Below are 14,751 nucleotides of genomic sequence, written 5' to 3'. Positions count from 1 at the left end.
TTCATGTTTCCAACCAGTTTGGTGTACACATGCTAAATCAGATCTCAGAAATTGGTATTAGGTGATGTTCAGAATGACCACAGCTAAGTCACTCCTTAGACCTAGCTAGGAGTTACCAAGGAGTTATTCACGGTGCCTGGGTTGAACACGTTGCTTTTACATTGTTCAAATAACTTAAGATGTTAAATCCTTTGGAACTGCCATACTGTTATTGCAGAGATTTGTATAGGGTCAGCATTGTGGCTATAACTAAATCAGGAACACAATTGCTTTTGTAAAGCAATGATGAAGACTAGAAGATAATAGACAGTCAGCAAAATCACAGTGCCACTCCACGTTCCCACCAGGGGCCTGTGTTTTGAATATTTCAAGATAACAGTACCCAATACTTTGTAGACTTTGCTTTAAGTATGCTTTTCCCCTGGAGTTAAGATCAGGGAAAATCCCACAGAATATTATAACTAGTATTTTTAAAAATATGGACACAGGGTTGAAATTCCTTTGCTAGAAACAACAGGAAACCTCTCTCTTTCTCTCAAAAATCCATTCTTCACCTTTTATCCTCCAATTAAGCAAGCTTTAGTTATTTCACATAAAAATGATCTGCAAAATTTGAAATTCGGCTGGGAAGATGTAGTTCATAGAGGGCAGATAATTTGTTGTATCCTTTTCACCAGGATATATTAAGACTTGTCATATCATTCATTATCTTGTTCTCTTTGTTTTCATCACGTAGGCAACAAATATATTTTCCAGTAGTTTTTGGTTTGAATACTTTTGGATGCTTTGAAAAATAATGCAACACCCCACACAAAAGTTCTCACCATGCCATTGGTACTTAAGGTGTATACGTTTTAAATTATAAATCATGTAGCACTGCACCATTATCTAACATGGGTATTGCAGAGCTAAATGGTAGAAGTGAAATATTTCTGCTTAATCAAATCTTCTTTAGTAAATGATATTACCTTAGGCCACGCCTTTGGTGTGAAACCCTTTTTTTTTTTTTTTAAGATTTTATTTATTTATTTGACAGAGATAGAGACAGCCAGCAAGAGAGGGAACACAAGCAGGGGGAGTGGGAGAGGAAGAAGCAGGCTCATAACGGAGGAGCCTGATGTGGGGCTCGATCCCATAACGCCGGGATCACGCCCTGAGCCGAAGGCAGACACCCAGCCGCTGTGCCACCCAGGCGCCCCATGGTGTGAAACCCTTTTATTTGACGTGAGGACAAAAGAACTTCTCCTTGCAAGCCTACCAGTGCTGGGTTTTCTGCCCTGGCAAACAAGGTCTAAAACTGAATATCCAGAAATCAAACTGCAGTTCCACCATTCCTGATGTCCTCCCAGGTGAGCTCCTGGGCTTCATGCTCATGCTTCTAAAGCAAGCAAACTTTAAGCTAATTACGTGCTAGTATATTCTCCCTTGCTGAATTTTGGCAGGTTGCTTCTGTAAATTATGAAAAATAAATGTGAAATATGCAGATGTCTTTTGTTTGAAGCAGATGTTTGGTCCGTCTTGCCAGAATCCAATCAGCTGTTCCCCTGGGGCCCTTCTCTCCACAACATTATCCCAGAGCAGCTTAGAAACATGAAGGGGTGATCAGAATAGCACTTCACAGGCCTTGGAGGAAGCTTCTGGACTTAGAGGTCTTTGTTAAGGAGAATTAAAAATGGAAATATTCCAACCCACAGGATTGAAACAATCAGATTGTTCCTGGTAAAAGAAACTGGATACAGAACACTTTTCTCTGGTGATGTTAAATAGAATTGGGAGAAGGGTGGGTTCATTGTTGCCATGATATTCTCGGGGGCCTACCTTTCATTCCACCATCTTGATGATTTATGGCAATACTTTGGGCTATTACAGTCACAAAATTGCTGCCAGTGCTGCTCACACCATGGTCCAGTGTCTCCTCACACAGAAATCTCACTTTAGACAATAGATTCTTGGATATTTGACCGTTTGACGATTATGTGATTAATTGATAAAGTTTAGTCAACAATACGGAACAGTTCAACCCAGAATAATTCAATGATGATGCAAACTGCCTGCCACACCATTCACCTCAAGACCTCTGATTCATGGACACCCAACTAATGCGGTGAAACTGTTGACCGACCTAAACAATACAGAATAATTCAGTACATCATTTATTGATATATAGCTAGATGACAGGAAAATAAAATGTTTAGGACCACATATTCCATTTTGAAGATGAAATCATTTTACTCGCTGATTCAGTGAATCTATCCTACTGGGCTCTAATTTTACTGTGAAATCTGGGTAAAGAAGACTTAGTAACAGTAAAATATTTGCTTTTATATATATAGTTATATATATATATAAAATTTTTTATTAATAATTCTGTAGGCAACATTAGTAAAGGTTTTGCATTGTCACAGCTATCCATTAGCTTTTGCTCTCATGCAGTCTATTAAGTAAAAAAAATAGAAAGTGGCTCCATAGAGAGAAAAACTGTGGAGCTGGTCAATGTTGAGATTGGATATAGTGAGTATCTTAAATGGCCACTGGGATCCAGAAGTAAGAGATATGCATTAATTCCAGGCCCTGCTGACCGCTGATAACTTTGGACAAGTTACTAACAACCCCTAGCCTCACTTTCCTCATTTATGATAACATCTACCACCGAGAACTTGTTTAATGAGACAGTGTAAGTCAAGTACTTAAACACACCGTGTCTGTGTCTGACACATAGCAAATGCTCAATAATGAAGAGCTAATGCTGTAATTTCCCTATTCACTTTCTATTACTCCTCAATAAGGGTTTATTTTATGTATGCACACATGTACGTATTTACATATTTATTTACTTTTACTAATGCACATCCTTTGTAGCACAGTTGAACATATTGCTGCTGCTTCTCTTCGCAGCAAAAGCAAGGATCCCTTTGCCAACATGTTCTGCTCCACTATAGATATCTTACAGAAAGCTGTATGATGCTTGCAATATCCCCTTACTTTTCTTACTGAGACTAATAAACTTCTTTAACTTTCTTTCATAAGTCCCATTTCTAACACTCTCTTTTTCTGAATCCACTTCAGAATTCCAAGTTCTTCTTCAAGTTTCGTAGTCTTCTAAAGGTCTGATGTATATGAGTATAATGAAAGACTTTATACCTAGCTAATATTTATTGGGCACCAACTATGAAGCAGCACCCAAACTATTGATTATGAATAAATCAGACATCCTTTTGGATGGAGTAGTTACCCATAACTAGGAAATACCTCACAGCCTCTATACCTGAGCCACTGTTCATGATTTCCAGAATCATGTACTGTACCTTGTGTTAGCTACCACATTATAGAGTAGATACGCATTTTATTTCTGTACTTCTGGAATTTTTGTGCTTTCCAAAAACATTTTATCATGTGTATAAGAGCAGTACAACTGATTAAAAAGTAAAAAATTTGATCAAATGGTAGATTATTATTTTCTTTCTGACATCAAGTAAACTTATGTTACTCTGGCAACATATAGATATGCCCTTACTGTGCTTTTATTTTACAAAGCGCTTTGCTATCTGTACTGGAAAAATCTATGTTCTGAATCTATTTATCAAGCCACCTAAAAGAATGGGATATGAGGAAAAAACAAAATAAAAAAGAAATAAAAGAGATATGGTATCTTAGGACTGTTAATATTAAATCGATGATATAAAATCTACAGACTGAAAATAATAATAATTTATGTTGTTAAAAATAGTATTTTCACACAGTTCAATAAAAATGGATGAGTAATAGTGCTCATCTTATTCTGTCATTTGGGGATTAAATGAGATAAATATGCAAGAATTTTATAAACCCAGGGAAGTATGCAAGTATTAGGTAACATATTGCCAACTCTACAAAGCACATAGGCAGGTTTTCTTATTCCTCTTTAACATAAAAGAAACCGAATCTCAGGCAAATCAAACAACTTATCTAAGCCTGTAGAGATAATAAACCTTAGGGCTTAAATGTGAGTCTAGGTCTTCTGACTCTCAATTGAAACTTTTCTCACTATATCTCTCTAACTCTTAAATGATTTATGAATAATTAATATGTAACAATAAGACCATATTAACGAAATATAGACCTGATACATAAGTGTTTGAAAAATATAAAGAAAACAAGCATAATCAGAAAGGCTTCCCATGAGAGGCAATAGGTTTTGAAGGAGACAGAGCTGGATTAATCTATATATTGTATATACTGTATGTATTGTATAACCTTCCAAACTCCTCTCTTTGCTTCTGGCTTCCTTTCTAGTTTAGGTATATAATTCAAAATGATTTTTCCAACTTTGGAAGTATTTGACCTATACCTTCTAGTATTCATTGTCCCACAAAACCAGTTTTCATGTCCTGAGGAGGTGTGCCCTGGCCCAGGGCCAATCTCATGTGAAACAGAGGTGGGGGCAAACCAGAGAGCAGGTGTGACAGCGTTTCTCATCCACCATACATGGAGGCCATTCCAGCTAGTGACCCAGGGGTAAAAGATACTATGAACCATGACCAACCCCTTGAGAAAGTCAAAGCTCAATTTCTTGGCCACTTTTTTAGTTGGATTTTTTCTTGGAAAAAATTGGAAGTTCTAAAAAAGACTGATCATGTCAACAACAATAATAATATAATAATTCTTTATAGACCTACATCCAGAGTTAAACGGAATATATTTTAAAGATATCACTAAAGCATTTATCTAGCTTTAACTGCCTCATCAAAGAATATTATTTTTTAAAAAGAAGCCTCATAAAGATGTATGAATATATAGACCTGTGATTATTCAAAAAAAATTGTACAAATCAAAATAAATTTGCTGGAGCAATTTAAAATAATTAACCTTTGACAAACCTCCCTCTCTGGTAATGGAATAGTAACTATATGAATAAAAGATAAGTCGTGACATTCAATGAATTACAATATTCATCCCATAAATTACTTGATATAATAGCTCTATGGTCTACATTTTTATAACACTAAAATGTCCCAAACACTAAAGAACCCATTCATTTCCAGTGTGTGGTTTGCAGATGGGTTAGGTAATTTCTTTTGCCTTCTTCGGATATCCCTTAATTAAGTCTTTACTATTATTTTCCCCCCAAATACTCCTTGTTTCAGCCTGTCAACCATTTCTGCAGTACAGACACCTGGAAAAACTGAGGCTCGTGCTCACCACCCAAGCAGCTCTGGAAAATGAGTGAGTGTGAACCTGATTTTTGTGCTGGGTGGCATGGTTAAGGGCTGGCATTGCCATATGGCTGATTGTCACATTTAAGGATCTGGTGGTCCAGTCTCTTGTGCAGACGATGGACTCTTTGGGCAAGGTGCTGCTCCTCTCCTAATTGTCTCCATATCTGGTAGTCTGTCCTTCCAGGTAAACTGAAGCCATTTATGGCCACATAAAGATAATTAGAGACTGTAACACGAAATATCAGTGCTTAGTAATGATAACTAGGAGGTGTTCATTGGCATATACAAGCCTCAGGATGGCAGAATGGCTGCAAAATGCCCAACATTTTTGGTCTAAAATGTGTTGCTATTTTAAACAAAGAATGGAAACCTATGGCAATAGAGTATCTCCTGAGAAATGGATGCTTATCTGGCTACCTGTTTTACCCATTAAGCATAAGATTTGCTAGTCATCTAGGGGTAACCAACTGGTTTTCTTGAACACTTCTAAGTCATTTGCTGGGGTAAGGTGAACAAAATGAACCAATGAAGGTAGCACTGGTTTCCAATTCAACATGAATACCTCCTTGGTGTCTTTCTAATGCATTTTACATCACAGTAGAATCTGTCTACGCTAACACATTGTTTAAGATTTCTTTATCCTTGATCTCTTAATCATGGTCTGGATTCAGTTATACCATAATAAAAATAGACACCATTTATTGAACCCTTATTCTGTATCAGGTACTGGGCCAAGTCCTACAAATGTATTTTTTTATTCAGTTCTTCCCACAACTCATAAGGTAGGTTCTGGTTTTATTCCCATTTTGCATAAGAAAACTGAGGCTTAGAGTTCTCTGTAATTTGCCTAATTTAACATTACGCATTTAACTATTACACTGTACTTCTCCAGACAAAGCACGCTGTCTGGCTACCCAAAATCAGAACTCCTTCACAGAGAGAGTTATCTTTGTTTCTTGACACGAATGTTAGCAAGCCAGAGTTGCAGTTGTAGGTGATAGCAGGTACAACATAGAACTAGAGCTCATTTGGCTCTTTTTTATCCCAAAGTCACAGAAGCAAGTTGATGAGGCTCCTGCTAATTCCAGGCCTCTGAGTCGGTGCTGATGCTACAGAACCATTCCTGAACAAATGGTACAGAGTGCCCATTGCTGTGGTGTCTTTTGGGCAAGATATTGATTTGAGCCAAAAATACCTTCTATTTCTCTGTCCTTTTTGTGAAAGGTCAGATGTATAAAAATAAAGGATGTATGGAAAAGAAAACAGGTCACCGATTTGCAGCCAAAACATTTCCTTCTTTGTTGGCAGGCTTAATAGAATCATGTCTATGTAGGCGGACATGCTTTTTTTTTTTTCCTATTAAAAAAAGTCCAGAGTGATTTTTTTTTTTTCCTGGTCTCTTTTGGATTCTTTTTTTTTTTATCTCCTTCTTCAGAGGCCACTGTTTCTGAGCCAGGAAATTAGGACTCATTGAATGATCAGGAATACATAGATGAAGATGGAGGACATAGAAATCTGGTGAAGGGACCACCTATTAATCTATCAGTTATAAATTATTTTTATGGATCATCTATTAACATTCCATGGACATAGTTCTGCAGTTCCCTGGAGGAAACTCTCCTTTTGCCCCATCATTTCCTCTTTACCAGTGGAAAAGTTGGAGTTCAGAGAAGTTAAGAATTTTGCCTAGCTTTGCATAGCAAGTTGACTCTTCTGTCTCTTATTGCAGCATTCATTCAACACGTATTATGAAACATTTACTATGTGCCAGGAACTGAGTAAATTAAATTTGCTATGTACCTCAAACTTAGATTTTAGGAAAGAAAAAATATGTATCTTAAAACCACAAAGGAATGTTCTGTTTCCTTTTTCATCTGTTATGCATTTGTCCTTTCTCTAGTTTCTTACGTTTAATGTTTCCTTATTAGTAATCTACAGAACACTGTACAGTCTAGGGTAGAAAGAAGATTTTAGGCTGCAATGACTTAAAAAAAAAAAACTGTTTAGCACAAAGATCCTCATGCTTTTTTTTTTTTTTTTAAGAAGGTTGAGTGGTGCCCAAAGTAAAATTCCCACTGAACTGAATTTCCTTAGTTTTAGTATGACCCAAAGTAAGAAATACATTGTAACTCAGCATATGTGTGTACCTGGGTATACATATAAATAGACAGTTGATCCTTGAGCAACATAGGTTTGAATTGTACAGGTCCACTTATAAACAGATTTTTACAGTACAGTATAGTATGTGTATTTTCTCTTATGATTTTCTTAACATTTTCTTTTCTCCAGCTTACTTTAAGAATGTAGTATATAATACATGTATCATACAAAATTTGTGTTAATTGCCTATTTATGTTATTGATAAGGCTTCCAGTCAATAGTAGGCTATTAGTAGTTAAGTTTTAGGGGAATCAAAAGTTATACTCAGATTTTCAACCACATGCAAGGGTCGGCACCCCTAAAACCTGCATTGTTCAAGGATCAGCTTTAATAGAAACATGAAAAGTTTCATGAAATAATACTCTTGTAGGATATAATAAAAATAACATATTTTACATCAAATGTGACCTTACTATTATTTAAACTTTACAAGATGTGTTACACAGCCTATTCTACTTCATTTTTTTTTAAAGCTAAACAAAGTTCAATAAATTAACCAAAGGAATTTGGGCAAATGTTTCAATTCTCTATTTAATTTTGCTTGTAAAAATATCAAAAGGTCAGATGGCCAGTGAATTTTGTCTGGTTCAGCCCTTGATCATAGGTGGAGTCATTTGCCATTCAACTGCTAAGGGTACAATGGGAAATCTGCCCCCAATTTCTCTTTAGCCTTTAGATTTCCTGAAATCTAATCATGTGAGCTACCTAAAGCCATGTCTCAACCTCTCTGAACTTTCATCACACATGTTAAATGAGGGGGGGTAGGTCTATGTGACTCTCATGATCTTTTCCAGCTTCAAAGGTCTGTGATTGCATGGTATTTTTTATTTGAAACCTGGGTACCTGTGAAAATAAAGTTGCCTCAAATGTATTCTATGCAAAACTAAGAATTTCTAGAACCACAAATGTATTCCTTTCGAAGTTTCTCTAAAATGTTGACAGATGTGAAAGGGAACATTATCAAATGCTTAGTTTTACATTTGCATTCAGATCTGCTGTTTCATTGGGGGCATTTTTATAAAATAAAAATACTACTGCTGTTCTTAGAATTCTCCTGGTTCTGCAATGGATTTAATTATCTAACGCTCTGTCTACTTACGTGTGTTTTGGTTTTTGAGAGGTTTAGCTGTTGCAGGGTTTAGGGGATCCCAGGGAGAGAGAGGTTTGGTGTTTCATTGTCATGCTGTTATGACTGTAGTGCCTCTGGTTGCGTCAGGGAATCCCTGCGACAGTAGTGCCCACACCAGTGCCTGTTCTGCAGTCCTCAGGGGCACAGTGGTGGCATTCCAGCTAAGTTTAGTAAAAGTAATCTGGGTAACAGCCTGAAGTGATACTACCTTTATTGCTTCCGTAGCTCACTGGCCAAAAAGGTGAATTGTTTTTATATTTTCTCCATATGTGGCTGTGTGAACATTTGAATCCTTAGATTATTAGTAAAACACACAAATCAACTGAGCTAGCTCATATGAATCTGGTATAGAGAGTTTGGCAATCACTGAAAGCTTAGGAAATCTTTATCCTTTCCGTCCTAAATCAACTGAATCAAAGTTTTTGTCAAATTGATTTTATATAGAACACAGCCAATGTATTCATTTACAGTGAAAAATATGATGCCATGTGTCCTGGAATATTTACCTGAGCACAACTTGTGTGTAGTCACACCATTGACAGCCCACACCGGAAGCCAAATATAACCAGCAGGTTGTGAGGTGATCCTGTAATTCCAGCAAGGAGCGTCGGTTACTTAAGTGGAATATTTCATTCCATATGGCCAAGACAGTCCATGTGTCTGTCTTAATAAAAAAAAAAAAAAAAAAAAAAAAAGGAATTGGAATGTCCCTAGACTGTCGGCTAAGCCTCCTTTTCCTCTAGACAGCAATTAGATGCTGGGAAGAATATCATCTACCCTTCAGTGCTGCTGTGAATGATAGAGATAACACGCACCTAGCACAGTGTCTGCTGCCTTATAAAAATGCTTCTAAAATGAAGGTTATTTTAACCTCTGTGACAGGGCTTTTGTGTCCCACCAAGTACTCTTCTTCACTTCTCAATGATATTTTCTTTCTTTCCTCTATTGTGCAAGTGATAAAAATAATTGTAGATATTTATAAAATTCAGAAAAGCACCCAAAAAAGACAAAATAATAAGTATAATCTATGCAGACAAAAAACCTCTCAATAATATTTTGGTATATAATTTTCCCTTAAACGTGGCCCCATTTGAAATGCCATTCTCTAAGATGGAATGACAGCACTTATTTGATGCCAGTAAAAATGACACTATATTCGCCCTTTGTATGGGATCTGACGTAGTTCATCTGACCCACATAAAAGTTTTTTGTAATTCAATTCTACCTTCTCTGTCTCTGGCCAAGAAAAAGAAAAATGAGAAATAAAATTTCTGGATTGATTCTTCAAATCACGCTAAGCCAAGTAGGTAAGTAACAGACTAGAAATAACTTGTAGGGAAAAAAATTCTGTTATTATTATTTGCAGCATAATTCCTGGTAGCCTGAATTTCAGACCTGTAGACCTAGGGTAAAGGTGAGGAAGGAGTTGGGGGAGGGCAGAAATAGGTGGAGAATGGAAAAGAGGGCAAGGGAGGTGTTTAGCTTTCATTTGCAAGCGTGATACCCGCTGCTTTGTTTATGGATTTGATGCTATTCATACAGTCTTTGCAATATTAATTTTTAATTTATGATGCTCATTAGGAGACACTTAAAACAGAACAATTATCATTTATCTTGATATATTATTTACTAGGACTGACTGTCATGGTTAGGGGCCCATGATTAGTGAGAGGGGCATCGAGAAGAGCTTCTAAAAGGTGCTGGGGTAAAAGGATAGGAGCTTAGGAAGCAGTTGTCAAAACCCAGGGCCCAAAGTTCTGATGTCAAAGCGAAAGCCACACAATCCCTAATCAAGACTCAGGAGGCCCCCTCCAAGACAAGCCTGGAACAGTACTTAATGAAACTGCAGGATTATATTAATGAGACTCTCTGTTAGGCCACCAGCTCATCAATTATTCATCCAGCTGCGTTCCTGATACTTTGCTGTCTTCCTCCTCTTTTTGCGTTGGTGTGATTACTTTTTTTAACCCTCAATTTCCTTACCTGGAGTGTAAACAAAGCCTTCTATTCTATAGTTTCCTTTCCTTCTGCTTAAACAGCATCTCTTTTCAGTCCTCATCCAGGATATCACACATGATGATGGAAGTCTACTAGAGGGAAGCCTAACTTCTGAGGCTCAGGGAATTAGGGCACCCCTGACTTCGTGCTTCCCTAATACTCTGGGCCTATCTTTGACAGTTCTTTGACAGTGTGCTTATCTACTGCATTATAATCATCTGTTTGTGTGTGACTCTCCCCCACAAGACTGTGAATTCCTAGAGAACAGCGCTTAAGTTGTATTTAGTTTTGTATTTTCAACTCCCAACATAATGCCTGACACATGACATTGAATGAATGAGTGAGTGATTGAGTGAATGAATGAATGAATGAATGAATGAATTATGGGTACTTGATCCATGTCTAATATTCACCCCTGTCTATTTATAATCAAGCAGGATGTGAGGTGGAGGCCTGAGTACTACCTGCATGTTTCACAGGAAAAGAAACAAAACAAAACTTTGCATTTACAGTATGGATCATGTAGGTGAAGATGTGTCTGTGGGTTTAAAGGCAAAGTGCCCAAGTCTCTTTGGTACCCAGTTCTACATATGCTTATTAATTTCTTTTGGAAATTACTTATTAAAATGAGACGTAATTTTAGGAAGAAATGTTTTACTAGGACTGACTGTCATGGTCTAGATGGCCAGATGATTGTGAGGACGATTTCAGTGAGCTTTCACACTAGGCACCCATGAGGTTGGAATGGGCTTTGGAGCAGGACAGAGGCCAAGGACTGGGACCTACACCAAGAGTCTGTTATTTGTTTCACTCACTCGAAGTCAACAAGAAAACCAAGGAAGCCAGTTTCTATTCCTTAGGACGGAATGCTGGAGAGGGTGTTACACAGACCAAAGTCGTTACCTCATACAGTAAGGACTAGAAGTACTTCCCTTTTGTCCTGGACAGGAGGATGGTGGACAGTAGAGGTGATATTACCTGAAAGGCAGGTTGACAAATTAAGGGAAAGGCAGAGATGGGTATGAGGAAATGTTTGGATATTTTACCCCAACCAGCTATAATATTTAAATACCCAGCTCAGCTTGCATGTAAGATCATGCCTCACTGCCTCAGCCACACTGTCGGCAATGTGTCTGCACTCTGCCACCAAATAAACCTCCCCAAATGCCATGCTACTGCTCCCCCAAGAATCTGCAATGGCCTTCCGATGCCAAAAACAAAACAAAACAAAAACAACAACCAGAAAAACCAACCAACAAACCAAACAAACAAACAAACCCCCCCACCAAATACTAGAAAAAAAGAGCAATGACCTAAATTCTCTGAAAGAATAAAAAGAAATAAGACATGCTTATAAATCCTCAGCTTTCTCAAGGTAGATAGATTGCAAAGCCAAAGACAAGTAGTGATTTTGACTAAATGGATTCTAATCTGTTACATCTCAGCTAGTCACTATTCTACAGAGTCATATTTAGAGAAATATTGTCTGGAAGTTCCTCCATAGATTTCTAAATTGGGTCTTCTTTTCAGTATGCCAGGCTGAGAATGGGTTATAGGTTTGCTTGAGCATTGTTCTTTCTCCTTGAGGCACCTGGGTGGGCTTGATCTGCTGGGGTCCTCAGACTTGTTTCCCTGGACTAAGAGAGACCTTACTCATTTGTCCTTAATTTATGGATTTGAAGATGTACATCTTTTTCCTCATTTAACATTTCTGAAATCCAAATTTTTTTTGTTATCAGTATTTTGCAATTGCTTTTGGCCAGGTGGCAGTGATGAGGTAGTTGTCATAGCCTACACATACCTTGACTAAACCTGGTTGCGGCTGTTCATATTGTCCTAACTTCAATTGAGCGATGTACATCATTGTCCTGCTTACACTGGATTGAGTTTCCCTTAAAGTGTCTTCATTAAAACACGTTATGATTCAACATTGAAACAAAAAAGTTATTATGTGCACAGAAAGACGTGGAAACAGAGATGTGGATGCAAATGTGATATTGTTGAAGTAAAATATGTCATAGGAGGGATGAACAAAAATGCTTCATGAGTCTGAGAAAAGGAAGATGCCCATCTATAGATGAATTCTATCAGAAACCAAGTGCTACTATTAGAGGTGGGAGAAATTATTTTTTTTTCTTTCTGAGCAGCACATAAAATGGTGGTATATCTTTTGGTGGCTAGATTTTTAGCTTCTAACCATTTCTGTGTGTGCCGTGATATGAACTACATGGAGAAAAATGGCTTTAAATTCCTGGATTTTTTGTTTTTCTTCAGTTAAGCTTTCTGGTAAAGAAATAATTTCAATTCAACTTAACAACTTTAAAATTATTAGAATGGAAGTATGGATTATATTAAAGAAGAGCAAACTTGGAATTAATTTACCGTTTGTTGTACATTAACTTACAACTAATTTCAGTTTAGCTTTACATGGTAAAGATGGAATCGAACTGTGTCCCCTGAAGCAGGTTAAGCTCAGGGAATTTACGTAAGCAGTGGACTCTGGGTCCAGCATTGTCATTCCCTTTGGGAGCATTGGGAAGCACTTAGAGGGTTAGAGGCAATAGGCTCTTTTCTGTATTATCTGTGATATTTATATGACACACCCCATACTGAATGCACGTGATTAAAAAGAATACAGCCTTTCTTATTTTTGAAGGTGTGATCAGAGATTGGTCTCCAACTATCATTGGCCTCTTCATTAAAACAAAGTGGATCATTCTGAAACTATAACTCTAGGATATGAACTACAAAATCAAATCATTATATGTAGAAATTATATCAGATGATTTAGTTCAGTTCTTTATTTTACAAATGAGTAATCTAAAGCCCAAATTAAATGGCCACCTGGGATCTCACAATTTGTTCAGGGCGGTAACTGGACCTTCTGCACCTGATGGGATATCCTGCTACAATCACACACGTATCTTGCAGGGCAAATTTTCATATAAACAAAATGTAGAACTGTTTGTGTCTTTGGTTATGCACGAAACTTTATTACACCTAATTCATCTACTAAATCTCTGTCCTATTAGCATTGATGAACATTTATTGAGGTTTTTCAGTGGTTAGGGTCTTATTAATCCTGGATTTAACTGGACTCTGTCCCAGAAGTTTTTCCTTCTAAGTAATTATAACCTTGGTGATTTTCACCCTTTATTCCCTACTCTTATTTCTGTTTTTCTAAAGAATATACAGAAGCCTGGAAAACATAAATCTGGGAAAATGCTGCAGTCTCTTTTGGCTTTAAAAATGCATCAATATGACTCTAACCAAGAGGGTAGAGATGGGGAGAGGACGTAGCGATAGTCATTACCTCTCCTCTCTACTCCACGCCCTACATCATTGTAGGAATTGACAACATCGTTTACAGAGGCCTGTTAGCCAAATAAATACCTTCTGGATGGAATGACCCACCTTCCTGTTTTTCAGATATGACTTTTAAGGGCTTATGAAAAAGAATAGAGAGGGCTTGTCAATGTATCTTAGTATATAACAAAATGAGGTCTACCCTGCCTTTTTTTTTTAATGTTTTGCTGTAGATGAGGCTTCAAAACCAAAATTGAAAGGAAGTTATTCATAGTGTGTGTGTATTTGTCCATTTATGAGTGAATGTGACATAATGTGTGTGTGTACATACATGCACACTTATAAATTTAATATAACATAGATTTTTATTCCTTCATAAGGGACCTTAAAGTCTAAAAAGAGGACCGTTATCTGGTTTCTCCACAAAAATCTCAATTAAGTTTCTTTCTTCTCTATTTAGAACCATACATTTCCTTAGATTGTTGTTCTGAGAATGAACTTCATCTTGGTGGTGTGGTTTATCTGAAGCAAGTGTCAAGTATTTTTTCAAATTAAAAAAACTGAAAGTTAACAAAGAACTTTAAAATAAGCAAGGACTATAAGAAGGAAAAAGAACCTTTCTTCACCAGAATCAAATGAAGGGGGCATGATATAATAATCTAAGGGCCTTTGAAAATCACATCCGAAAACCTGGTACCTGGACAGGGGACACATGATAAATATTGCACTGAAACCTATGGCCTGAACCACCATAAAAAGAAACAGTGTATATATTATAAATCTGTCTCTTGACAATCTATAGACAGAGGTTAGTAGAGTGAATAATCAATTCCATAAAAACGAGTATATGCAAACTTCCGTTTGCATACTACCTTATTTTATTTGACTCTACCTATTACTATTTTATAATGTGAGGAGCTTTGCTAATTTTTTTTTTCTCTAAGGCGTTTCTTTGTTGTTTTA

General features: G+C 37.0%; 1 long non-coding RNA gene across 1 annotated transcript in view; it reads left to right on the top strand.

Moving 5' to 3' along the window:
* Positions 1–14,751, top strand: part of LOC148109665 (uncharacterized) — a 376,151-nt gene that overhangs the window by 39,848 nt on the left and 321,552 nt on the right. The window contains exon 2 of the long non-coding RNA XR_015725082.1: positions 5,124–5,202. This is a non-coding gene — a long non-coding RNA (uncharacterized LOC148109665). The remainder of the gene's footprint in view (positions 1–5,123; positions 5,203–14,751) is intronic.

Source organism: Ursus americanus, chromosome 7, assembly GCF_024610735.1.
Source record: "Ursus americanus isolate L20-20 chromosome 7, mUrsAme1.1.p, whole genome shotgun sequence".
In the NCBI taxonomy this organism is placed as follows: Eukaryota; Metazoa; Chordata; class Mammalia; order Carnivora; family Ursidae; genus Ursus; species Ursus americanus.
The sequence above is the reverse complement of the archived record's forward strand: the minus strand, read 5'-3'. Positions and strand labels throughout refer to the sequence as shown.